We start from the raw sequence: 8163 nt of genomic DNA, 5'->3' as shown, positions 1-8163 counted from the left end.
GCTGAGTCTTTCATAGGATGCTGTGTGCAAAGAGTGCCATGTGTTGTATCTTTCACCGGGTGCATTTTTACATCTTGTCCTTGTAAGAGCTCCACAACTACGATGATTATGCCGACAAGAATATTAGGGCTCAGATAGGTCCCCATGGCAGGGACGAAATTATGTATTACTGAAGACTATGAGTTGTCTCCTGCAGACAATTGTCATGAACCTTGAACGTGAGGTTTAGGCGATGACCCTTACCTATTGGGCTCATGGCTAGCACTCCACAACGTGGAGCCATGGACCCTCTTGCAGCAAAGGTCGTGGTCAAGGGGTTGGTAGCTGAAGTCTATCATCCTGCCTTCTCAAGAAGCTGAGATCTGAGGATCTGGGTTCTAAACTATCCCAGACACGAAAGGTCCCATGAGACTATTATCTCCAATTCACCACTAATCACCTGAAGTGGAAGCTGCGTGCTTGTTGCTCATGCCTGTCATCCTAGCTACTCAGGAGGATGAGATCTGAGGATCATGGTTCAAAGCTAGCCTGGGCAGGAAAGTCCTTGAAACACTTAGCTCCAATGGACCACCAGAAAACCTGAAGTGGTGCTGTTGCTCAAGTAGTAGATCACAAGACTTGAGCTGAAGAGCTCAGGGACAACACCCAGGCCCAACTCTTACAACCGACAACAACAACAACAATAAAAAAGACAGAAATAAACTAACAAAACTGAAGTAGAGGGCTGGGAATGTGCCTTAGGGGTAGAGTACTTTGCATATATGAAACCTTGGCCTTGATTTCTTAGGACAACTTCACTAGAAAATGTCTGAAGTGGCTCTGTGGCTCAAGTGGGAGAGGGATATCCTTTTACAAGAGAAACTAGGTACAGTGCTCTAGGTAGTGCACTGTACTATGAGCTTAGGTGTTGTCCCTGAGTTCCTTTTGCTCAAGGGTAGTGCATTAAGCTTGACAGCTCACTTCTGGGTTTTTCTGTGATTTAGAAATACCTGTGCCATGGACTTTCCTACATTGGCTGGATTCAAACTAATATTCTCTACATCTTAGCCTCCTGAGGAGCTGGGATTACAGTCAGCAGCCACTGGTACTTTCTTTCTTTACTTCTTCATTTTTTACTCTTGACAATCTGACTTCTTAACAGGGTAATTCCAATGGTTCGAATTTATAAGCAAAGTACACAATGCTTATTTTCTCTCCTCATCTTACCATCTGGTCACAGGTTTGAGACCAAAATTGAGAAATGAGTGTCACAGGATTTGGGAGCAAATATCCACAGGACATGCCAGTTCTGTCACTTAGCATTGAGCTGCTGTGAATTTACTGTCTCAGGATGAGAGGACTGAAAGCTGAAACAATCCACATACTGTCTGCATTGCTCCTTTTCCCAATAAAATGATCTAATAATTATGAGTGTTTTGAGTCTACAACCTTAATATCTAGAACACACTAGTAGTATCTTCATGTTTCCTAGTAGGCTCGAGATTTATACTTAGGGTTTGTGTGGAGTGGCTCCTCTGTGAATCCCTGAGGAAAGCCACTTGAAATCTCCTCAGGAGATCGTCATTTAACCTGGCCGAGCAGGAAAGTCTGTCAGACTCTTATCTTCAATAAACCACCAGAGAACCAGAATTTGAGCAGTGGCCCAGAGGGTAGAGCTCCAGCTTTGAGAGAGAAAGCCTAGCAGGAGATGCAAGCCAGACCAGGCAGGAAATCCTGGGAGTTGCTTATGTCCAATTAATGACCAGATAGCTGGAAGTGGAGCTGTGGTGGTAGTAGAGCCTCAGCCTTGTGCAAAACAGCTCAGGAACACATCAGGCCCTGAGTTTAATCCCTGGGATGGCTTCAAAAAATTTCAAAAAGAGAAGGCCAAGTTTATGTATCAGTGCCCTACCTACTTATGTGTGTATTTATATTACCTCCCCGAGTGCAAACAGACCTATGCAATGCTTCTGCTTTTATTTACTGGTTTATTTTTCAGATAATCTAGTTGCTCATACTGAATCATACTCTTCATTTCAGGCCCATAGCTTTTCTCTTCTAGGGTTGCAGGCCTGTTTCCTTATATGATGCACACTGAAGCTCTCAGCAGCCTTTCTTTACATTTTATTATGATGCTAAGGCAGGAACAGTCTCTAATCAGGCAGGAGAAGAGAACATCAGGTTTCGTATAAGTAACTCCTATTCAGAAAATTAAACTTGAGTACATAAAATGGTAGCATACTTATGTAAAAACTACCATTAAAAATGATGAAGGGGCTGGGAATGTGGATTAGTGAGAGAGTGCTTGCCTAGCATGCAAGACACACTGGGTTCTATTCCTCAGGCACACATACACAGACAAAGCCAGAATTGTTGCTATGGCTCAAGAAGCAGTGTGCTAGAGACAGTGCCTAGGCCTTGAGTTCAACCCAACAACTGGCAAAGAGATAGCTAGGTAGGTAGGTAGGTAGGCAGGTAGGTAGGTAGGTAGGTAAGTAGGTAGAGAGAAAGAAGGAAAGAAAGAGCGAAAGAGCGAAAGAGCAAGAAAGACAGAAAGAGAAAAAGAAAGACAGAAAGAGAGAAAGAAAGACAGAAAGAAAGAAAGAAAGAAAGAAAGAAAGAAAGAAAGAAAGAAAGAAAGAAAGAAAGAAAGAAAGAAAGAAAGAAAGAAAGAAAGAAAGAAAGAAAGAAAGAAAGAAAGAAAGAAAGAAAGAAAGAAAGAAAGAAAGAAAGAAAGAAAGAAAGAAAGAAAGAAAGAAGCAATGAAACAAAGAAATAAAAAAATAAAGTTGATAGATGAATTTGGTCTTTGACCTCAGAAGGAAAGAAAGGAACACTTCCCAGTCATGAGGCCTTCTGCAGTGTGTCAGGACACCAACATCACCTTCACCCAAACACAGAGCAGGAAGAGTGTCTCTATCCCACTTCTCAGGCAGACAAGGGCCCCAGAGTCAAGAGGGCAGAGCCAGGTTCTAACTCAGGTGCTTGGAGACAGAAGAGAAAGGGCTCTGCCTTTTCTTGGACTGGGAATTTGCATTAATGATGTGGAGAATGAAAGGAGAATGGACTGGCAGAGATAGAAGGGCCTTCAAATCTGACAGAGGAGAGTCAAAAACTCACTCCGTAAGACCAGAGAGCAGGGTTTTTCTACTCTGTTCCTTTCCTCTCCCAATTAAACTGGCTCTCTATTGGTAACCAAAGATAGCCTGAGGCTCTCTTCACCTGAGGAAGGAAAGTTAATTAGTCATTGCTTGAAGCGGCTGAGAAAAGCCTGACCCTGGTGTACCTCTAACAAATATTTCAGGTTTCCCTCCCATTGCTTGCTATGCCTGGAATGAATGAAATGGTTTTGCAGCTCACTTCCCTGTTGAGTATGTACATTCTTCCTCCTAATCCTGCAGGGCTAGGTCTCTGCACCTAGCCTGGCTTTTGCAACTGTTTTCTGTCCTTCAAATACAGCATTGCACTGGAGTTCATCCTGCTAACAGGGCTAGGGCTTGGATCCTGAGAACTTCATTTGAACCCCGGATGGGTCAATAATGCTTCTGTCCTGCTTCTATAGCTCAAGAACTCTAACAACATTTACAGTTAAAGTAGCTTCTCATCACCAAGGGAAACACAGGAAGCTCTTGAACATCTGACCTTTAAGAAGTGATCGTCAGAGTGTCATAGACTTTCCTACCCTGGCTGATTTCACCCTGTGATCCTGAGACCTCAGCCTCCTCAGTTAGGGTGACGGGCATGACCTCTTGGTTCTCTGCTAGGTTCAGAACTGTAATGACATTGACAATACAAGTCAAATGCTTTTCACAAAAGGCTTGGGGAGCATATTAAGCCTTTCAACAATGGACCTTTCAGAACCCTGTAGGACACAAGTTTATAATGCTAGAGTCTGAGAGGCTGGGCATATGGATCTGCTACACTTGAACCTTGAGCCTTGACTCCAATTCTGGTGTACATCAACGTTCATTTTCCAGAAAATCTTCTCATAATTAGCAATTAGGAAAAGTACTTTGATTATCCCTCTCTCTATTTCCAGTTTCATGTCTCAAACTGGAGCTGGGCTCTGTCCCTGAGCCCTTCAGCTAAAGGTGAACATTCTACCACTTGACACTCAGTGCCACATGGAATCTCTTGGTGGTTCATTGGAGTTAAGAGTCTAACAGGCTTTCCTTCCCTAGGCTGGCTTCAAATTGTGGTCTTCAGATCTCAGCCCCCTGAGAAGATAGGGTTCCAGGTGAGAGCCACCGGAATCTGGCCTATTGCTTTTGCCAGACCTGGGGCTTGAACTTAGGGCTGGGTACTGTCTCTGAGCTCTTTTTTCTCAAGCCTAGTACTCTACCACTTGAGCCACTCCACAGCTTCTAGCTTTTTCTGAGTATGTGGCAATGAGGATTCAAACCCTGGTTTCATGCATGCTGAGCAAGCTCTCTACCACTAAGCCACATTCCCAGCACCAACCTTACAATTTTAACGTTCCACTTGCCTATCCTCAGAAAAAGGCTTCTGAATATAAATCATCTAATGAAATCCCTATAGGAAGTTGTCCAAATATAAATAAGATAAAGCTCATACTGGGGATAGACTCCAAATATGTGATGGCTATGACAAATGGCTCCATTTAATTACGTACCATGTTTCAACATTTAATAAGTATTAATGAAAAAGAGTCAGTGTCCTAAATTATTTTGTATAATTTTATATTAGATGTGCAAAACGTAATAAATAGTATGTGTATAATAGTACTAAATACAATAAACAATAAAATGAATAAAATAAAAATAAAATTAATACAAAATCAATAATAATAATCATAATATGAAATAAACATATATATGTACCTATATATCATATATTACACATGTATACAATTTTTTTTTCCATTCCAGGACCTTAATTCAGGCCCTGGGAACTCTAGCTTGAATTTCTTTTCCTCAAAGACAGTGAGTTTCCCCTTCACAAATGGTGTAAAAGAGTTACCAGGATGGTGAACTCAAATCCCATCAATGGCAAAAATACTGGTCCCAGTTCTGAGACAGTGACTTAATATTTGTAATGGAAGCAGTTATGCTTATTCAGCTCCATAATGAACATTAAAAAATATCAGTGTAGAATTTTGTACAGCTATTCAGACATCCTTCCGTTACCCCCAAAGTGCTTCTTGAGCACTACATTATTTTTTGTATGTTTTCTATTGTAAAAATGTTGTACAGAGGGCTCACAGTTGCATTAGCAAAGTAATGAGTACATTTCCTTTGGAGCATTGTTGCTTCCTCCTTTGTTTTCCCCCTACCACCCCTTACTTCCCATCTCCACAACTACATTTTCCTGCCGAGCAGTGACTTAATTATTTATTTTTGGTTTGGCATGGGGTTTGAACTCAAGTAGTGGCAACTGTGTACATTCCCTCACATTGCTACGGATTTACCAAGACCCTGAGTTCAAATCCCAGGCTAGGAAAGAAAACTGGCAGAAATTCCAAATCATGGAATCTTCTTTTTAAAAATTTAGTTAATTAATTAATTAATTAAAGCAACCACGGGGCTTGAACTCAGGTCGTGGCAACTCTGCCTCAGCTTTGTTCTCTCGTGCCTGGGGTGCAGTCTCGGGACCCATAACCAATCCTGGGCCTAGACCCAGAGGGCTTGCAGGAAGAAAAAAAAGTGGGACAGCACAAAAAGTGGGGAGCTGTATAGGGCTTGGTATTTTACAATTTTTTCTTGGCACAGTGACCATCTTGGGACTGAATGACACAGTTGCAAAGTGGACTTGGCCTGCCAGTGCTGATGGCTGGCAGGCTATCAGGGAAGCCATAAGTCAACAAGTCAACATAGGCCCTGGGTTCAAATCCTGGTCCTGACACCAACCAATGGCAACAGATCACAAGAGACTCGTTCCTATGCATAAGAATACTGATTGAAAGAGTAGTTCATGCATTTGTCTAGTCTAAAATTGGATGCAATAATCCTAGGATGCTGATTGATCTTCATTAATAGTCTATTAAGCATGAAAAGAATATTATTTCAATTATCAATATAATAAATACCTAAGATTTGGTAGGAACGTAGCAAATGTCATTTAATCATAGATAGATGGCTCTGGAACTTCATAACAATATATATTTATTTGTATACCACCCTCTGCCTATCCATGTATCACTGTTTTGGCCAAACTTGGGGCTCAATCTCAGCACCTGGGAACCACCTGTCAGCTGGGCTGGGAAGGTGGCTCAGTTTTAGAGCGCTTGCCTTGCATGCATGAGGCCCTGGGTTCGATTCCTCAGCACCACATAAGCAAAAAGGAAAAAGAGAGAAGTGGCACTGTGGCTCAAGTGGTAGAGAGCTAGTCTTGAGCTAAAGAGCTGAGGGACAGTGCCCAGGCCCAGAGTTCAGGACCCATGACCAGACCCTCCCCCCTCAAAAAAAAAGTTTCATTCTGTCGTCAGAAACCAGTCATTGCACATGTTTTCCTCTCCTCTCCTGTGAGTCCCGGGTCTCAACTAGGATGGAGAATGCATAGGCAAACCTATAACCTTGGGAACAGGTTGTCTTCCATGTAAGCTCAGTTATAGCTGTCACCATACTCAGTAAAATACACAATACCCCCATGAATTAGAGACAAAATAAGGAGAAGAAATGCACTGAATGCAAGATGCTGTCCACACATATATGTAAACATAGACCCTATGTTCAAATTATAAATTTATGAATATCTGGCCCTCATTGAGGCTCGATGTCAGGTCCTGAGAATGGCTTATCTCCTCCCTTGCTCATAGGCTGGTGTCCTCACCTAGACCCTTTCCCCAGTTGGGACTGCAAGGCTCTGAGTTCAAATCACAACACTGCCAAAAGATGAATCCTGATGTGAGAAGCCCATCGATTCACCTATCCTGTGAAAGTCTTGAGTCTCAGCTATGATGGAGAATGCATAGGAAACCCTATAGCCATGGCAATAGGTTGTCATCCATGTAAGCACTGTTATATCTGTCACCATGCTCAGTAAAATACACAATACTTCCATGAATAAGACAGAAAATAAGTAGAAGAAGTACACCAAACGCAAGATGCTGTCCACACATGTATGTAAATATAGATCCTGTGTTTAAATAATGAATTTATGACTACCATGGCCCACCCTGGGGATCAATGTCAGATCCTGGGAATGGCCTAACTTCTTAGTCGCTCACAGACTGGTGTGTTCACCTTGAACTATTCGCCAATTGGTCCTGCTAAGCCCTGAGTTCAGATCCCAGCACTACCAACAATTGGATAATGTTGTAAGAAGCTGAGTGTGAATTTTTTTTTCTCTGAGAGTCCAGGGTGTCAGGCACGCTGGAGAACATGGTCTAGAAATCTAGATGCCATGTAATAGCATGTCATCAATGTAATAAACGGAATGGGTGTCATCATAGTAAAATCAACAGTAAATAAATGAAGAAAACAAAAAATAGAAGGACCAACCCCACTAAATTTGTATGGACTGAACATCCATAGGTACAAATCCTGTTTTTACAATGTATATAAATAGTATCTTTTCCAGGGCTGAGGCTTGAATTTAGGCTTAGAGTACAATCCTGACTTTCTTTACTTCAAGTATGGTGAGCTTCCCCTTCTTCCACAGAGCTGCACATGTACCCAGACCCTGAGTTCAAATCCAAAGCCTGTCAGAAAAAAACGGGTTGAATTGCAAGCCAGGGAGCTAATTTCTTTTAATATTCTTTTTGGCTCAACAAGGGGCTTGAACTCAGGTCGTGGCAACTCTGCCTCAGCTTTGATCACCCAAAGCTAGGGTGCAGCCACTGGACCCACAGCTGATTCTGTGATCCTAGATCCCCACGCCTTGTGTGGGAAAAAAATGCATAGAAAAAATGCAGCGAGATGGCTTTTTTACCTTTTCTTCCTTTGCACGATGACCTTCCTGGGTCTGAATGACACTGTTGCAAAGGTACTTCACCTTGCATTGCTAAAGGTTGGCAGACTATTTGGGAAGTCATAGACCCACGTGGCAATGTAGGCCCTGATTTTGAATCCCCCTCTTGACACCAACCAATGGCATAGGAAATAACAGTGGAGTGATATCAATATTATGGTTGAATGAGTTGATTGTGAATGATGCTCCTACAAAATTAGACAGCATGATTTCAGGAAACTGATTTTATTTAATGTTTATGAAGTATTAAAAGAA

This window comes from Dipodomys spectabilis, unplaced genomic scaffold, assembly GCF_019054845.1.
Source record: "Dipodomys spectabilis isolate Male_0828 unplaced genomic scaffold, ASM1905484v1 ptg000376l, whole genome shotgun sequence".
Classification (NCBI taxonomy): Eukaryota; Metazoa; Chordata; class Mammalia; order Rodentia; family Heteromyidae; genus Dipodomys; species Dipodomys spectabilis.
The sequence above is the reverse complement of the archived record's forward strand: the minus strand, read 5'-3'. Positions refer to the sequence as shown.